Source organism: Mytilus californianus, unplaced genomic scaffold (assembly GCF_021869535.1).
Source record: "Mytilus californianus isolate M0D057914Y unplaced genomic scaffold, xbMytCali1.0.p SCAF_8, whole genome shotgun sequence".
Taxonomy (NCBI): Eukaryota; Metazoa; Mollusca; class Bivalvia; order Mytilida; family Mytilidae; genus Mytilus; species Mytilus californianus.
In genome coordinates, this window is record NW_026262734.1 from 53,482,597 (window position 1) to 53,501,371 (window position 18,775).

General features: G+C 32.3%; 1 pseudogene; it reads left to right on the plus strand.

The window, feature by feature from the left end:
- The first annotated feature begins 10,470 nt into the window (after positions 1–10,470).
- LOC127712797 (uncharacterized) overlaps positions 10,471–18,775 on the plus strand; it is a 30,716-nt pseudogene continuing 22,411 nt past the window's right edge.

An 18,775-nucleotide genomic window follows, 5' to 3' on the forward strand; every position in this document is an offset into this window, starting at 1 on the left:
TTTGCGACTTGGGAATATACATTTAAAATTGTTTTCAAGATGAAGGTAAGTGTCAGTATTTAAATGATTTTCAAATCAAAATTCAAACTCACGAAATTGTACATGTAATATAAAAAAAACAATAGTGGTATGATTGTCAATGAGACAACTTTCCACCAGATACCAACTTACATAGAAGTTAACAACTATAGGTCAAGAACTATCATGAAAATAGACGTACGTTTTTATTTCTTGCAAATTCACTGGAATATGACTGGTCATTAACACAGGAACCACTCGAAATACAGTTTGCCGAATATCTTTATTCTAACAAATTGGATGAACTATAGGCAAATGACATAGTTGTTTGTTAGTTTTTTGTTTGAGTTTGAACTCTGTTCATACATGTCATTATAAACAAATAAAAACTAGAAATTTTCGTTTTAATTGCCTTATCATTGCTTACAAATTTAAGTTGGTGTTACTTGCATTTAATCCCTTGCATTGATGGTATTTGGTAAACGCTTGTACAATTTAGGATATACAACAGTATAAAAAACTAATGATTGCCTTTGAAAACATTGCAAAGAGTAGTCTTTATTATTAACACGTCTACTAGAAGAAGATTTTTTTAATTAGATCGGACATATACGATTTGGAAAAAGATTTACAAATTGGTTAGAATCAGCAAACAATAACACTTTTCTATTTATTTACACTAGCCAAAATATCTTAAAAAGTAGTTTTTTGCGATGAATATTTTTATGCGAGTTATATTAAAGATCGCAAGGAAATAAGTGAGCCTAAAATTGACTTAACGGTTCCAAATATAACAGGGGAAAGACCAGCAATTAGAATCTTCGTGTTACGGCATTCGCGCTTGTCTATAAAGTCAAGAACCAATCTAAATGCGTGTGTATTGAAATATAAGATTACTGAGTACAAATTATAGAAGGTGTTTAATACCCCTTCGTTAAAGATGTTGTGTATGTTGATATATTTGCTCTTTAATTAGAGAGATATGTCTTTTTTTAATCTTTCGTTATACATGTTATAACGAAGTAACTCTGGAATGAGTTTCGTCTTCAATTCTTCTCATTTGGCCACTTAAAATTGTCTTGACGACATTTTCAGCAATTAGATGATTTTTCAGCTACTGTAGAAACTTAAGATTAAGGAAAATCTACAGGAAGAAGTAGCGTTCCGTGCAGTTCTTTGCGTGGAGACGATTCATAAATATTGATCTGGCGTAAATGCGAACATCGAATGACAAGTTTGGATTAATCAAAATAGTATTATGGGTTTGAGTTCTAGCATAAAAATATCATAATTATTTTTATCCGAACCGGTACAAAAATCAGGTAAAAACTAACTCTTTTTAATCAATCAAATTAAACATGTTAAACATAACCATGTTTTTGGCTTAAGCATATGTGCTTTAAGTAAAACATACATGTGTTCCATTGAAGCTTTTATATATAAATACATTTCCTATTATGATTTATGCATTGCTATGCGCAGAAAAGCGTAAAATAGGCACTGCACAATTACAAATCTTGTACTAGTCTCTGTAACAACTTTAAAGCGACAGATTCTCTTCAGAAGGACGGGACTTTTATTACCAAAGTAAGATACCAAATTGCTTTTAAATAAAACAGGATTTCTGAGTCACAATTAGAAGTCAATGACTGTTCAAAGACAATTCAAGATATGAAAAATTATGAAATCTTTTAAATCTGATATATGTTATGTTTTCAATAATCTGAATTTCGATCTGTATCTCTTTGTTGAAATGGATTTGCTTTTGGAAGACTATGAAATGCATATATAAAAATTTACATCTTTGAAATCCTGATAAAAGTAACATTAGAAAAATAAAATTTAACTCTTTTACTGAAAAGCTTTTGTAAGTACTTGTTTGAACTAGGATAAATCATTGTGCTTTTTGTGCAACATTTTAGTCAGTCTTATGAAATGAATGCAATACACATGATATATTTTCAAATATATATTTTGAACAAATAACATTTTCTTATGTTAGATATAATGTATTCACAAACACATTATTGATTACGTTGATTGAAAAGAAAGAATATTTGACAAATGGCAGTATAAGTACTTTTTTTAAAGTGTACATATTTCATATTAATTGATTGAATTAAGCAAAACCCAACGTCCATGGATTCCCTCCTTATCTTCACTTAATTGCTGTCATTTTTTGTAGAAAAATTTAGTAAGGATGGTTGTTTTGGTGTCCGACATCTCTACAGTTTCCCTGCATATTCTTTATTTAACAGGACAGCCCTGCATTCCAATAAAATTTCGCAGAAGGGAAGAATATTCATAGGTTTATCCTTCTCTGGACTTAGCTATGGCCAAGTTGTTGTTAATGATGCTACTTCAATCTCTAACCGCTGCGGATACCACATCCGTGAAATCACCTTCAGTCAATAGGGTCTTTAAAGGCATTCTATGATGGAGAAAAACATGTTTAAGTCTATTAGTTTCAAATATCAATAGAATGGCAGCGGAAGTACATTGTCTTGTACGATCTTATAAATTTTAAAGGTGAAAGGAGGACTGGCGAATTTGACAAATGTTGCAACTTGATGGAAACTCTTGCGGTTGAAATAATTTTCAAAGTTGTTTTCGAAAGTTATCGGATATAATATGGTTCAACGCGGTTCATCCATAAGTTTATGAAGAAATGCATTAATCTGCAATATAACCCTTAAAAAACTGAACTTTAGACTATATTTTGACGACAGTGTTTAATGGTCAGAGGTCAGATAGTTTATCATACTAGTACATCATTTAAAAGGTAAACACATTAGCAATTCTACAAATATATACATATTTTTAATATCTTTTAGTATGTTTCATTTTACACAGTTTAAAGAAAGTACAAGATTTTACATTTTACTTTAATCTAAACTTATATTCTTAATATCCTTGCTACGGCAACTAAGGAAACAGTCACACAAAAAAGAATTTTGTTTAAATTTTATTGAATAAACAACAAAATATCACAAAATTAAGAAAATCTAAATATTGTCGTGGCCAAACATGTTAATGCTTACAGATAATGCATCATTTCAATAAATCAATCAACACAATGAAATGCACTTCTCACTAAAAAATTACAATTTATGATTAATATCAGGAAAATGCTGAACATTACGAATGTCAATAAAAGTGATTGTGTACTAATGTGCTTAAAATGATTGACAGTTTCTGTTTCACTTTTAAACATGTTAAAATAGTATGTCCTTTCAAAATCAAAATATCTTCACTGATTGAATTATATATACTGCTATACATTTACAATACAGGGATTGACCGAAGGAGTTGGACAAGATGTTGTTATAGAGACAGAAGGAAATGATGCACATTGCGGTGTACGCTTTACTGTCGGACAGTCTTATATTTTAATGGGTAAATACACAGTTCATTTATAAGATTTTTGTTTAAAGCAACTAAACGTACACGATTTATTTGTTTTACAGTTTGATTTAGAAGAAATACCGACATAGCTAGATAGTACAATTAATTATCTAATTACTAACACAATTATATATTAATATTCATGTAATTGTTATAAAATACATCAAATAACATTATTACAAACCTGATCTTGGACTATATAAAATTTTAAGAAATTTACCCGTAACGTCACTTTTGTGGCGTTGACGGTCCGTGAATATTTGCGTCCATTCGTTTTTCATTTTGAAATATCAAAAATAAAAAACCAAAAACGAGAGTGTTTTCATTTTTCGTTTTAGATTTCTCAAAAACCAAAACGAAAAACAAAAGTGTTTTCATTTTTCGGTTTTGATTTCTTTAAAACCAAAACGGAAAATGAAAGTTTTTTCATTTTTTTGTTATTGATTTCTCTAATACCAAAATGAAAATCTAAAGTGTTTCCGTTTTTCGTTTTTGATTTCACTAATCAAGAATTTTGTATTTAATTTTAATTATTTCTCGTTTTATAATGTACAATGTTTTCCTTTCTTGTTTCACAGTCATTGATAGTAAATAATGCCAATGTAAACACCCCGGTGTTCTTTCAACATAATGTAGACAAAATAGACCGCCTGACTTATGAATTGAACTACGGTGATAATTGAATCAAAGCCTTTCAAATTACCTTGTTTATATCTTTAATAAAAAATAAATTATTATATTTAAATATTAAACGAATCATAAATTTAAATTGTACAATACAATATTATATAAAGATGGTACAAATAAATAGATTTATTACAACATCACATTAACAAGGGAGGTTACTTCTTTTTAAAACTTATAAGAAAACTACCCCGGTCGTTAAAGTATACATGCACAGTCTCTGTGGTTATCATATCTTTAATCGGAGATAAGTCGACGGATGCAAAAGACTTTATCAATCTGAACAATAAGGGTGCGTGATCTTTACTTTTAAATTTAGAAAGGTTGATCTCAGATGATTAGAATTCATGACCAAGGTCCATTTTACGAACATTCACGACGATAATGTGTTTTGCTTGATCAATTGATTGAAAAATAAATTTCCGCAATTTCACAGTTCAAACGGGGATTAGCATTCAATCATTTTGTAATTCGGAGCCTACTCGGTATTAGTTTTGCTTATTTTTGAAAGCTATATGTTGACCTTAACTAGAGCCTGTGTGTGGATGGGGGTTTTCGGAATAGAGAATGTAGGGCAAAAAATATGAATAATAGAGACAATGGACCAAGAAATAAAAAAAAATAGAATAATGAGGTGTTAAAATATAAAGAGAACAGAATAATTAGCAAAAAGTATAAAGAAACAAAGAATTGAGAAAAATGGCCAGAAACACTGATTAAAGAATAGAGAAAATCGGCAAAGAATATCTAAGAATACAAAAATGAAGAACCCCGTATCCAGACCATCATCCTACATTTTGTAGTTGCCTAAACCAACATTATTTTGTCTCCGGTAGATTGTTATTGGTTATCATACGTTTTCTTTTTATTGCTATGCCTATCAATTAAGACATGAGCTTTCATAATTTGCCAGCTTATTACATTATAAAAAAAGACTAAGCCGAACATCACTCTGGATTTTTTCTCAAGTAGACCTCAGCTACCCACCCTACCACACCATTACCGAAAAGTTAATAAAAAAAATCTACGGCATTACTTTTGTCCGCACTAGGTGCAAAGGGAAGCTGGGTACCTGAGGTCTTCTGGAGAAAAAATCCAGGGTGTAGGATAAAGCAAAACATTGTAATCCACATAGCCAAGTGTGTGGTTGTTGTTTTCAGGGTATGAATGGTTCTTTTCCTCGTTGAAGACCCTCCAGCTACTTTCAAGATGAAGAACAGGAATAAAAGCCCTGTTCATTGATAATTTGTATTTTTTCTATGTATTGTGTGCGATTTTGTCCCATGCACATCTCTTTATTTTCTATTTTAGGGCCTAAACACGGCTCAATGCAAGTTTAGCCTTTCAATATTAAAGGTCATATGTTACATTTTTTTTTCGGATAAGAGTGAATTTGGTACCTATTAAAACGTTTAAACCTGCTGCATTTAATCGTGCCAAGTTAGGAGCCTGTGGTCCAATGGTTGTCGTTTGTTGATGTCCGTCATATTTGTATAGTCAGGCGAGAAACAAGATATAAACAGACTTGGCTTGGTATAAACATGTATATTTAGTAAATTCGTATAAATTCAAGTCAAATTAATATTTCAAAACAACATAAAAATATAAATGTGTAAAAAAAAATTTTTTTAATAAATCTTGAAAATATTATTTTGTTTGTGTGTAGCCATGGATAAAGGCATGTTTTTCAGTCTGGGTTAAACAAAAATTTTGACTTCGGGTACAAATCCCTGCCCCACCCCAGAGAATCAAATGGTTGCTTCCTTGGGAACAATAGAGATTGAAGATGTTGAGAATGAAGATCAGGTAATAATTTTATGTTCTGCGGCGACGTTAAAGGAACACCAATCAGTCAATCGATCTTTATGACTATGGCTTCCGTTGTGTAATATTCCTTGGTGTAAAAGTTCCTTTTCTGCTTTGTGTAGACTTATTAAGACCTGGAATAGATCTACGATGACTAATGAACGGTCGTGTATGGTTTGGCAATTTTACATGCCTACCGATAATAAAATTGACAGTGGAAATGGGGAATATGTCAAAGAGACAACAACCCGACCAAAGAGCAGACAACAGCCGATGTCCAGATATGATACCATGCTACCGGACATAGAAAAAACTGTCCTTTTTCATGGAAAATTAAATTGTTACAGTATATTAAAGAATACAAAACTAGCTCTGTTTTCTGTAAATACAAATAAAAAAGCTGACATGGGTGAGATTAAAGCCAGAAATCCCAATCTCCCAATTCACTTAAAAAGACCATATATAGATGTAAGAAGATGTGGTATGAGTGCCAATGAGACATTTCTTCATCCAAGTCACAATTTGTAAAAGAAAAAACATTGTAGGTCAAAGTACGATCTTCAACACGGAGCCTTGGCTCACACCGAACAGCAAGCTACAAAGGGCCCCAAAATGACCAGTGCAAAAGCATTCAGTCTCGTGCTTTAACTTTTTTTTGCCACACAAAACTGTTTTGACAAAACATTCTACTTCTGAAACAGTGGATTTCGCTTACTTATGATTCGACGAAAGGTTTATTTTTTGTACTCAAAGTATGGTGGGCAAGGAAATTATTTATTAGCTTTAAAAAATAATCCGTGCTATACCCAAACTGGGAATTTTGATCAAGTAGGCGCTAGGTCTCTAGCTTACGTTTGCATCTAGTGCGGAAAAAAGTATTGCCATAGAATTTTTGTTTGTTAATTTTTCGGTAAGGGTTTGGTAGGGTATATGACCTCAACTGTGGACCTACTTTAGAAAAAAAAACTAAGCCGAAAAATACCCTGTGTTTTTTCTACTGTAGACCTCAGCTACTAAGCTTCCCTTTGTCTTAGTGCGGACAAAAGTATTGCCTTAAAATTTTTTTTATTAAATTTTCGGTAAGGGTGGGGTTGGGTGTCTCATTGGCACTCATACCACATCTTCTTATATCTATATATGGTCTTTTTAAGTGAATTTGGAGATTGGGATTTCTGGCTTTAATCCCACCCATGTCAGCTTTTTTATTTGTATTTACAGAAAACAGAGCTAGTTTTGTATTCTTTAATATACTGTAACAATTTAATTTTCCATGAAAAAGGACAGTTTTTTCTATGTCCGGTAGCATCGTATCATATCTGGACATCGGCTGTTGTCTGCTCTTTGGTCGGGTTGTTGTCTCTTTGACATATTCCCCATTTCCACTGTCAATTTTATTATCGGTAATAATATAAATAGAAATTGAATGCATGTAAATTAAAAACGATCAGGATAAACTTATCAATCCTTTAAATAAACTTTAAAAGGTTACCAATTGAACACTGTAAATAGATCTTTGAATATTATTTTTATTGGTATAAATATTAATTTTGTAATCAGTAACTTAAAATTATACTACATATTATTGTTATAAACATCAAGGTACTACAATATGTTGATACCTATGATTTGGCATTGCACAAGGTCATGTCTTTCTCTGACTATTAATGACGTCTTTACACTAAATCCATTGGATGTTGGATGTGAACTGATTGATATTTTAGTCTTAGATACATGATTTTTGTATTAGGTGTTATTGGCTTTAAACTAGTTGTCAGTACTGCGATTACTCTCAGATCTGTACTTTGCGTCCTTTTTTTGTTTGTAAAGGATGTATAAATACCCTGCCACGTCCGGTCTGTGCTTTTGTTAGATGTTTTTTTCTGTTTTGTATCGATCTGATATGTTAAGCCCTTTTCAACTGATTTTTATAGTTTGTTCTTATGTTGTTCTGTAACAAAACTCGTCCCAGGTTAACGGGAGGGTTGAGCGCTCACTTGCATGTTTAACCCCGCCACATACTGTATTCCGTTTTCCTCTATTCTCTAATAAATGTTTCAGGCCATTTTTCTCTATTCTTTATCATGTTTATTTCTTTATACTTTTTGCCAATTATCCTATTCTTTCTATATTTTAACACCTTATTATTCTATTTTTTTTTTTCATTTCTTGGTCCATTGTCTCTATTATTTATATTTTTTGCCCAATATTCTCTATTCCGTAAACCCCCATCCACACACAGGCTCTAGTTAAGGTCACCATATAGCTTTCAAGAATAAGCAAAACTAATACCAGTAGTCTCCGAATGGCAAAATGATTAAATGCTAATCCCGGTTTGAATTGTGAAATTGCGGAAATTTGTTTTTCAATCAACTGATCAAGCAAAACACATTATCGTCCTGAATGTTCGTATAATGGACCTTGGTTATGAATTCTAATCATCTGAGATCAACCTTTCTAAATTTAAAAGTAAAGATCACGCACCCTTATTGTTCAGATTGATAAAGTCTTTTGCATCCGTCAACATTACCTTCGATTAAAGATCTGATAACCACAGTGACTGTGCATGTATACTTTAACGACCGGGGTAGTTTTCTTATAAGTTTTTAAAAGTAGTAACCTCCCTTGTTAATGTGATGTTGTAATCAATCTATTTATTTGTACCATCTTTATATAATATTATATTGTACAATTTGAATTTATGATTCGTTTAATATTTAAATATAATAATTTATTTTTTTATTAAAGATATAAACAAGGTAATTTGAAAGGCTTTGATTCATTTATCACCGTAGTTCAATTCATAAGTCAGGCGGTCAATTTTGTCTACATTATGTTGAAAGAACACCGGGGTGTTTACATTGGCATTATTAACTATCAATGACTGTGAAACAAGAAAGGAATACATTGTACATTATAAAACGAGAAATAATTAAAATTAAATACAAAATTCTTGTTTAGTGAAATCAAAAACGACAATCGGAAACACTTTTGATTTTCATTTTGGTTTTAGAGAAATCAAAAACAAAAAATGAAAACACTTTCTTTTTCCGTTTTGGTTTTAGAGAAATCAAAAACGAAAAATGAAAACACTTTTGTTTTTCGTTTTCATTTTTGAGAAATCAAAAACGAAAAATGAAAACACTCTCGTTTTTTGGTTTTTTGTTTTTGATATATTCAAAATGAAAAACGAATGGACGCAAATATACACGGACCGCTGATCCAGTCATGTGACAGATAATGCGTGGTTCTGTTGTGCTGTTTTTATGTGCTGTCCTAGGATGTCTTACGTGTTCGTTTTTATTCTGTGATTAGCATGTCGATATGTACCATTGTATTGTTTATTTGTGTATTTCTCTGTCCTGAATGTTCTTGCATTTATTTGTACTGCATTCCTGTCATGTAATGTTGTCATTTTAGTGTTATATTTAACATTGCCACAAAAGCGCGAGGTTTGTCTAGCCACAAAACCAGGTTCAACCCACCATTTTTTCTTAAAATGTCCTGTACCAAGTCAGGAAAATGGCAGTTGTTATCTTATAGTTAGTTCCTGTGTATGTTGCATTGTCGTTTGTTTTTTGTTGCACTTCAGTGTTTCCGTTGTTTCGTTGTTTTCCCCTTATAGTTGATGTGTTTCCCTCGGTTTTAATTTGTAACCCGGATTTGTTTTCTCTCAATCGATTTATGACTTTCGAACAGCGGTATACTACTGTTGCCTTTATGATACAATATGACACTACTTCAGTTTAAGGGGTACAGTCACGAATTGGTTGACCGATATAATATGTCTTTATCTCAACATACTAACGACATGTCGCGGTGTTAGATCTTTACATACTAGAACATTTTTTTAAGTATACTTTTACCGACTGTGTTCTTTTTCCAAATGTATTAGTCTTGTCTAAAGATAAACGAATAGCAATTACCTGTATGTTTTGATGCATGCATAGCAGGAAACACTAACCAAGTCAAAACACTCGATCTCGCTCCTTTCGGGATACATTCGAATTACTCAGCTTTTGATTAAGAAATAATTGATGCAAGCTATACTTTATTGTAGTTTAAACATGGGTAGGCATTATAATCGTGATTATTTTTGCCCGAGCGATAGTGAGGGCTAACATATTACGAATATGATGCTTACCCATGTTAAAACTACAATAAAGTATAGCTTGCATCAATTATTTCGATTCTGATTAAGACAATTACGGTAATTTCTATGTCCGATGTGTATAAGTGTAGAGCGTTTATGTAGGCTCTTCCATGAACCTCCCTTTGTTGTTTGTAAACAAGCAGACGACATGCAATGTGTTTTTGAGAGGTAGGGGTTTTAAACAGCTAACATGTGAACGTTGCCGTATCTAGGTCAAATATGTCAATTGCGAATTGTAACACATTATAGTCATTGTATATGTATTAGTAAAAACTTGTGCATCATTTAAGAGTTTGAAAGTGTTTTAAGTTAATGAAATATATTAAATGCTTGCCAATTTGATAAATTCATTTTTCTGCAGTAGTCAATATACGCATGTGCAAACAAAATGTTATTGGATTTCGAGCATGGGTTTGTTTTACCTTAATTTATATCATCTCACCTGATTTGTGGGAAATTGGAACATTGGAAAACTACTTTTGCATAAATATTGTTTCCATAGGAACGATCAATTATATATTGTAACGATGTTATCTTTTTAACACATATAAGAAACTAAAGTTTACAGACATGAGGCACGCTACATGTAGCAAGAACCGGGAATAACTCAGACAATGTAATCATTCATGACACAAAAGATGTTATTATGTTGTTGAGTTGGTATGGGTTGTTTAACGTACCACACATCAAATTAATACTAAAAATCAAACAGTATTCACGTTGTTGATTATTGATAATATTTGTAATAGTTAGACTCATATGGAATATCTTGGGTTGAACATCACTGGGATTGTATACATTTACAAATGGATACGTATTTTAAACACTATTGGTGTTATAACAATACATACATACACTTTTGTTATAAGTTCAACATTTAAACAACCTATAAAAATTGAAAAGTCAACGAAGGAAAGTCCATCACTAACACGAACGCCTACTGGATTGAACACTACGGTTAAAATAGATCACATAAATAGTAAGCTGTTCCTTTTTTGTTTTGTTTATCAAAATGACATTCGTTCTTTCTATTTAAACAATCAAAATTCAAGCAATCGTTTTCGTTCTGTTTCTTTTAGGAGCAAACAACACCGATGGAACGAAAACAATTTATACATGTGATTATATAAAGCAACTCGGCGACATATCACCATATCAAACGTTTTACCTGTTTTCAAGAGGTTCTTATTCGTACAATAGAAACTGTAGGAGGAGATGCGTAAGTAATTTACTATCAAGCTAGTATGTATATATTTGTACTTGGTTTATTTTTTTGTCATTTATTGGTAGCACCTTTTACAGGAATGAGCTAAGCTGTATTTCTTGTATGCATCTTTTTGTTAGTCCCTTGATTTACATGTATAGATTAAGTTAATTTTTAAATTATGAAGGCAGCAACCTCGTTTCTTGTTATTATATGTCAAATCTCAATTTTCAGTTGTTTCTAGGAGAATTTGTTTTTGATTTCAAATCTTTAACATTTTTTAGATAATTCAAAAACAACATTGTGTACACTCCGGACACCTAAAGAGATTTATATAATGAAGATATACTCTGTGCATTGAATATCTTAGCACACAAGTTATAAATAGGTGTCGGGAATAGACTAGGTTGTTTTAGGTCTTAATCTTCAGTGATCAGTCCTAATTGACTGTATAAATAAGATTTGAAAAAAAACACGTATTTCAGAAACTGAAGTCTACATCGTCTGGAGAATTCGAGATTTTGTCATTACTCGGATCAATCTGTAAAGGACACGAAATTGTTTTACTTTAGCATAAGGATATAAATTGTTCATTTAAAGAAAACAACGTTTGATCATTTTGTTTTGTAAAATTGTCGATTATACATTTATCACCAAAACAAACTATTTAACATCTGAAAATCAAACGAACATTTAGCCTGTGTGTTAAAGTTTTTAACATGAAGTAACGCAGTATCATTGCTAGTGAGAAAACAACCATTTAAACGGAATTATTACAAGGTGGTCTTTCCCAGTCTTTATGCAGGATTGTGATTATTCTTAAATCATAATGTCGTGGTTTGTTAGAAACAACAAATCAACGACAATTGAAATCATGCAAAAAATAAAAAAAATCGGGTTACAAACTAAAACCGAGGGAAACACATCAACTATTGGAGGAAAACAAAGGAACAGGAACACGGACGTGCAACAAAAACAGACGCCAACATACATAGAAACGAACTATTTGATACAATCTGCCATAATCCTGATTTATTACAGGACATTTTAAGAAAAAAATGGTGGGTTGAACCTGAACATACAGGTAACACGTTTATGCCGGAAAAGACGATTTTGCGCAACCATCATATCTTTTGTATCTTTAAAATATAATGACATGAATGATATACATTCAAGATTGAGCATATCTTACAGAACGACAGTAATGTTAAATAAACGCCTTCTATTTTCAGGAAATTGGTCCAAGGTCAACGGGTTGCAGATATGTGTACATACTTTCAGATTATGAGACTGCCATCTGCCTTGCTAAGAAAGCACTGTGTCAGAGAGACAGAAGGGGATGCCGTTGGATTAATAATGAAACATGTTAACGTATTTATGTCATTAATACGCGGATGTCAATGGCTGACTGAGTGCACATGGAAATCATTAAATAGTCATGCAGATCGACATGTTTACGATACTGTTTATTTAATGTGTTTGCCTATTTCAAATGTGTAGTAGTGATCAGTTTTAGAATGTGACTTTTTTTACTCAAGATGATCTTAGCATTTGACTCTCTATATTACACGAACTCTATTATTTTGGTAGACATGTCAATTTATTGATTACCAACGTTTTGTTTTCTAGAAAATTCAAACAGGGTTCTGTCAGAAACACGTGTGTAGTGTACAATTAGATAATAACTGTCTACATATCAAATTTAAATACCAAAATTCAGTAGTTTATATATATTTAATGAAATAATTGAAGGTATAAATGTAAATTTACTCCACATAATTGAAATCATTAATTTCCATATAGTACTAAAATTACACTTTTTTTTTTATTTCACAAAACACAATAACAACCTCTTAAATACAGTAGGGACTTGTTATGTATTCACCAATCTAGATGAATAGAATAATCAAGATTTTATCAAAATTTTAAACGAACAATAATGGGTAGTTTAACAGATTTAATCTACATTTTTGTTTCTTTTATTAAAATACTTTAAACGTTGTTTTTTTAAAATTTTTTATTATTATTTACAATATTTATATAGCGCATTATCTAATTTTAATTTCTATAAGCGCTTAACATAAAACAATCAATGCAATTAAAAGAGGTGTTTAACATTAAAACAATTAATGCAATAAGAATAAAATAAAACTTTGGACACATATAAAAAGGAAACAGAAGAATTCAAAAAAAATAAATAATAAATGATTATAAAGGCATATACTACAACGAAAAGAACAAAGTTAAAAAGTCACTGTCAGTATAAGAACTTAAATGTACATGTAATTACTGAAAGCGAGTCTAAAATAGTGTGTTTTCAAATTTTTCTAAAGTATTTCGATGGAGTGTTCATGTCTTACATTTGTCTTAGATAGCTAGGAAGATTGTTTTTAGAGGCTAGCAGTAGCTTTGTCGAAACGTCTTTCTCCGTAAATTTTGGTGCGTACACGATGTTGTATTAGTCGCATTGCATTTTCCGATCTAAGAGATCTTGATGGTTGATAGGCGCTAATAAGTTCCTCAAGATAGACAGGCGATAGACCATGTATGATTTTAAAAGTATACCAATGCTGTTTATGTAGTATTCGGTACTGCACCGGGATCCAATGAAGTGACTCATGAACTGATGTAACATGATGGTGTTGCTTGGTCCGTGTAATGAGCCTAGTTGTAGTATTCTGTACTCGCTGTAACTTATTGACTTAACTAGCATTTACTTCATATAGCAGAGCGTTGTCGTAGTCTAAACGTGACGTGATAAGCGAACAGACTAAAGTTTTACAGGCATCCTCGGTGATATATTGCCGAATTCGACCAATGTTCCGAATTTGGAAGTAGCACGACTTCGTGACGGCATTGACTTGCTTTTCGTTGCTCAATGTCCTATCAAAATAAACACCAAGGTTTTTGACCACATATACATTACTAACTATTGATCCATCAAATGACAGATGACAATTCGAAAATTCCTTCACACGAGCTTTTGGTGTAAATAATATCAGTTCCGTTTTGTCTTGGTTCAGTTTCAGCATGTTTAAGCACATTTATTTACTAATGTCAGCTAAACAAGTCTCTATACGTGTAGATATGTTTTCCCAATTATCGAGTGGTTTGATAACTAGGTAGACTTAAGTGTCATCAGCATACCCATGATATCTAAAGTTGTGTCGCCGACATATTTCACAACCTCTTAGCATGTTTAGCATGCTTACATTAATTAAAAACTCCCAAAAAATTATTTTATTTATGAATCATTTTCTAAATGCACTTATATTTGTTCATTTTTTGAATTGATTGGTGCATGTTTGTAGTATATTTATCAATCTTGATCAATGCATTAATGGAGACAATTTAAATTAGGTTTTCAAGATTTTTTCCAAATTAACTGTTTCCAAAAGTATGAATTATTCTAAATACTAAAGATTTTCCTATCCCATGCAGATAACCTTAGCCGTATTTGGCACAACTTTTTGGAACTTTTGGTCCTCAATGCTCTTTAACTTTGTACTTGTTTTGGCTCTCAAACTTTTGTGATCTGAGCGTCACTGATGGGTCTTATGAAGACGAAAAGCGCGTCTGGCGTATTTAATTATAAGCCTGGTACCTTTTGATAGCTATTATTTGTGTGTTTCTCTGTCCTGTATGTTCACCCATTTATTTGTTTTGTACCAAGTCAGGAAAATGGCCATTATTATATAATAGTTCGTTTCTGAGTGTCTTGCATTTTAGTGTTGTGTTTTTGTTGTGTCGTGGTTCTCCTCTTGTATTTGATGTGTTTCCCTCAGTTTTAGTGTGTAACCCGGATTTGTTTTTTTTTCTCAATCGATTTATGAATTTCGAACAGTGGTATACTACTGTTGCCTTTATTTACACCAGTGTTCCAAGTACGGGGAGTAAGTGGTTTGGCGCCAGCAAACATGTTTAACTCAGCTAGATTCTGTATGTGAATTTTCATGTTTGGAGCCTGCAAGTCAGTGGTATCTTATATTAGTTTTTCATCTTTTGTTTTGTACATAAATCATACCGTTATACATGTATTTCTCGTTCAACATGTTATGAACATTTATCATGTTGGGGCCTTTTATTGCTGACTATGCAGTTTGCGTTTTGTTCATTGTTGAAGGTCGTACGGTGACCGATTGCTGTTAACTTCTTTATCGTTTAGTTTCTGGTAGAGATTTGTCTCATTGGCAAGCATACCTCATCTCCCTATTTTAAAATTACTCATAAAAACACAACAACTGAAATATTATTTGAAAAAGTTGAGTGATTAAGACATGCAAACATGTGTAAATTTATATGTCCAATAACTCAATTCAAAGTACCGATAATGGCTTTCATTCGCACGTGACTTAATTTTATTTCAGCATGTAACGCTACACGAGAAAGGCTAACGACATTAATTGGGACAGTTGCAACCGTGAATCGTGCCTCATTAATGTTATCTATAAGCGGCTTTAATGGGAATAAAAAGCACGAATTTTCGTGTAATAACATTCTGTCTTTCTGCGATATGGCTAGACTAGACACAGTATATCGGAGCATTGTCGTTGTTTGTCTGGAGGCCGGTGAATCACAATAATTTGCAGTCGCTATACATTATAGTGTTGGACTATTGCAATGGTATCAGCAATCCGGCTCACCTGCTGAGGGTTAGAGTTCTGGCTTAACAAGGATAACAACATCAAATCCAAAATATTTCCTCTAGGTGCTTCACATAAGAAACTTGACTATGAGAGCATCATAAACAGCATGATACGGCCTAGGTCTCCGATGAATCAAATGTTCAGCGTTATTTAAGTCCAAAATGTTTTGTATAAAAAAAGAAAACGGCAATGTGTGAAGATTTTGGTTGCTATTGTCATTCGTATGTTGATCTGAATGTGTCGTATTTGGGGTATATGTCATTTCGGGTGACAAGGGGAAACCTGCCATACAAGACGACACCGTGTCCGTAGTGACATCTGTTGTAGAAAATTTTTATACTGGATGCGTCCGAGCTAGTATCCTGTTTGTATGATACTTAGCGTATGATGACCACGAGGAAAAAATATCCAATAGCATAAACATCGACCGAGTATTTGTATTAAAATAGAATGCCATTGCATAGAAAAAACAACCTTAAAAAGATGAAAAGACATACACGATAAATCAAAACAAAACATAGAAAACTAAAGACTTAGCAACCAATACGAACCCCCACAAAAACAGGGGTGATCGCAGGTGCCTCGGAACGGTAGGACAATCTGATATTATGTAATGAGGAGCTTTTTATATCTCAAGATTTTCCGAAAGAGAAAAAACTATTTGATTCGATGTTATTTTTCTATTTTTCAAAGAGAAGTCGTTCTTCAATTTTGTTATAGTTGCACAATCATTTTAGTTTTATTGATAAAGAAACATAATGAAGAATATCTTGACCCGTCTGCGCAGAACATGTTAACTTATATGTCATTTCGTCTCTAGTGGAGAGTTGTCCGATTGGCATTCGTACAACATTTTCTTATTTTTCATATTTACATGTGTTGATATCTTACAGATGTAACATGAATGTGAGAGATATATAACACTTTGTGATTCTCGAAATCAAGGTATTAAAAAGACACCTAATCATATCTTCTTCCTGATGTCTATTGCATGTATTTATTTTCATGTATTACTGTACGCGTGTTCTGTTTTACAAAAGCATCATATGCTCAAAAATATCGAATGCTTTTTCAGTATTCTATGGCAAAGCTACCTAGGATCAGTTAATACAAGGTCCACCAGATGATGATCAAAATAATTAAGCGACTTGGGAATATCCATTTACAATTATTTTCAACATGAAGGTAGGAGGCAATTTCTAAAAGAAGTACGTTCAGTTTTCTCGAAAACTCCTTGATATATGACGTATGCATAACACAAAAATCTTTATACTAAGAAATTGGGTAGAGTAAAAGGCAATTTATGTAGATTTTTGTTCGTCTTAACAATTTGCAATCTTAAATTGATTTTTTGCTTTTCAATTGAGTATTGTGGCTTAAAAATTTAAAGATACCAAAGAGATAATCAAACTCAAAAGTCAAAAATAAACTGACAACGACAGAGCAAAAAAAAAGAATGATACAAATAGACACAACAGTTTTTGTACAATACATCTCATGTACATAGAAAACAATAGACTGAGCAATACCAAACACCTTGGGATTTCAGGTGGCCGGAAGGGTAAGCCGATCCATTCCACATGTGACACCCTTTGTGTTGCTGAAGTAAGTACAAACACGTTGATAAGTTGCTGTTCAACATAAAGCTATTAAACCGAGAGTTCCAAGTAGCAAAGTTGAAATCATCCCTTCGAAATTTTACGGACGGCACTTTGAGTTGGTTGTCAGTTACGGAATATCTGTAATTCACAAATCCGATGGAAAACACAATCCCACATTTCAATGGTGACATTCCTATATCTGTTGTATCCTTTATATAAAGTTCGAAAGGATAGACGCGTTCAACATAGTCACCAAAATTTTAATTATTTAGTGAGAGGATATCATCTTTATAGCGGAAGTAAAGTTAGCTTACTCTTATATAATTCATAGCATTTTTGGAATCAGATTAAGGCTGATGATATCAAAAATATACAACAGTACCGTCAACGAATGGTTGCCTAAAGAAATATGTTTTTGTTTACGCGACTACCAGGAGAGGGATATGATGACAAGACGCTGTCAGAGTGACAGCAAACCGGATTTTCCTACATGAAAATCTCATTTGCAAATCTGGACCCCCAAATAGGATCAATTAAACAAAAAATAAATGAATTTCTGTAGGGCTCAGAAATTAGAAGGCCAAAATCAATCTAAGTATCACTTTTTCCTACATAAAAGTCTACAAAACAACAACGATAAAAGCTAAAATCGTAAAAATCGCTTTATACCTTTATTTTGTCTAAATTTGAAAAGATTTCGTCAAATAGTTTTCAAGTTATTGCACGGAAAACGCTAGAAGTATCACTTTTCACATCTTAAAGGTCTACAACTCAACAACGATAAAAATTAAAATCGAACTTGACCTTCATTTAGTCACATGAAACAGCATATCTAAATTTGAAAAGATTTCGTCAAAGAGTTTTCAAGTTATTGCACAGACAACGGTCTAAGTATCACTTTTCGCTACATAAAGGTCTACAACTTAACGACGCTAAAATCGTTAAAATCAAACTTGACCTTCATTTAGTCACAGGAAACAACACATCTAAATTTGAAATCATTTCTTCGAAGCGTTTTCAAATTAATGAAAGGACACTGTTTGTCAGTCGCCCGCCCGGATGAAGGATGTCCGCCCGCCGTACAGCCTAAAATCAATAACTGATCTTTCCATCGGAAATCCTGTTAAAAATATGATCGAACAAAAAAATATGGAATAAATTAACATAATCGATAATTTAAAAAGACCATTTGCATTTGCACTTTATTTAAAAGAAACAAATTGAATTTATTCATAATTTCGAAATATCAAAAAACGAATTT